Below are 2,042 nucleotides of genomic sequence, written 5' to 3'. Positions count from 1 at the left end.
CAAAGCCTCGATTCGAGAAGATGAGGGAAAGTCAATTCATTGTGCTCGGTGTCTGTCACGCACTCTCATTCCTTTCTTTTAAACAAGAATTTTTTCTCATCAAAGTCAGGGACTATTTCAATTGCACGTAAACATTATACACCCCCAGGGCAGGTACAGTGCGGGTTACATATAGAATCAGAGAATGGTTAGAGCACAGAAGGAGGCCATTCAGCCTGCCATGTTCATGCTGGCTCTCTGAAAGAGTAATGCACCTAGTCCAACTCCCTCACCTTTTCTCCATAAATCTCCCTCTACACTGTCCCCATCAAACACTCCCAGGACAGGTACAGCATGGGTTTAGATACAGAGTAAAGCTCCCTCTACACTGTCCCCATCAAACACTCCCAGGACAGGTACAGCACGGGGTTAGATACAGAGTAAAGCTCCCTCTACACTGTCCCCATCAAACACTCCCAGGACAGGTACAGCACGGGGTTAGATACAGAGTAAAGCTCCCTCTACACTGTCCCCATCAAACACTCCCAGGACAGGTACAGCACGGGGTTAGATACAGAGTAAAGCTCCCTCTACACTGTCCCCATCAAACACTCCCAGGACAGGTACAGCATGGGGTTAGATACAGAGTAAAGCTCCCCCTACACTGTCCCCATCAAACACTCCCAGGGCAGGTACAGCACGGGGTTAGATACAGAGTAAAGCTCCCTCTACACAGTCCCCATCAAACACTCCCAGGACAGGTACAGCACGGGGTTAGATACAGAGTAAAGCTCCCTCTACACCGTCCCCATCAAACACTCCCAGGACAGGTACAGCATGGGGTTAGATACAGAGTAAAGCTCCCTCTACACCGTCCCCATCAAACACTCCCAGGACAGGTACAGCACGGGGTTAGATACAGAGTAAAGCTCCCTCTACACCGTCCCCATCAAACACTCCCAGGACAGCTACAGCACGGGGTTAGATACAGAGTAAAGCTCCCTCTACACTGTCCCCATCAAACAATCCCAGGACAGGTACAGCACGGGGTTAGATACAGAGTAAAGCTCCCTCTACACTGTCCCCATCAAACACTCCCAGGACAGGTACAGCACGGGGTTAGATACAGAGTAAAGCTCCCTCTACACTGTCCCCATCAAACACTCCCAGGACAGGTACAGCACGGGGCTAGGTACAGAGTAAAGCTCCCTCTATACTGTCCCCATCAAACACTCCCAGGACAGGTACAGCACGGGGTTAGATACAGAGTAAAGGTCCCTCTACACCAGGCTTGTCCAACATGCATTCCACAGGCCTCTACCCAGCCTGCAGACCCCGTGTTCAAAATGTCAGCAAGTGATTTCTAAGATTCTTCAAAGAACTGATCCACCTAACGCAATCCATTTCTTCTTTTCATTCTCAGGATGTGGGCGTCGCTGGCTGGGCCAGCATTTATTGCCCATCCATAATTGCCCCTTGAGAAGGTGGTGGTGAGCTGCCTTATTGAGCCGCTGCAGTCCATGTGGTGTAGGGACACCCACAGTGCTGTTAGGGAGGGAGTTCCAGGATTTTGACCCAGCGACAGTGAAGGAACGGCCGATATATTTCCAAGTCAGGATGGTGAGTAACTTGGAGGGGAACTTCCAGGTGGTGGTGTTCCCATCTATCTGCTGCCCTTGTCCTTCTAGATGGTAGAGGTCGTGGGTTTGGAAGGTGCTGTCTAAGGAGCCTTGGTGAATTCCTGCAGTGCATCTTGTAGATGGTACACACTGCTGGGGTGTGGGGGGGTGGGGGGGGTAGGGGTGGGGGGTGGGGCGGGGTGTAGGGGGTGGGGGGGTGGGGGGGTGGGGGGGTGGGGGGGTGGGGTGTGGTGTGGTGGGGGGGTAGGGGTGGGGGGTGGGGGGGTAGGGGGTGTGGGGGTGGGGGGTGGGGGGGTGGGGGGTGGGGGGGTAGGGGGTGTGGGGGTGGGGGGTTGGGGGTGGTAGGGGGTGGGGGGGTGGGGGGTAGGGGGTGTGGGGGTGGGGGGGTGGTGGGGGGTAGGGGGTGGGGGGGTAGGTGTGTGT

Source organism: Cetorhinus maximus, chromosome 6 (assembly GCF_964194155.1).
Source record: "Cetorhinus maximus chromosome 6, sCetMax3.hap1.1, whole genome shotgun sequence".
Taxonomy (NCBI): domain Eukaryota; kingdom Metazoa; phylum Chordata; class Chondrichthyes; order Lamniformes; family Cetorhinidae; genus Cetorhinus; species Cetorhinus maximus.
The sequence above is the reverse complement of the archived record's forward strand: the minus strand, read 5'-3'. Positions refer to the sequence as shown.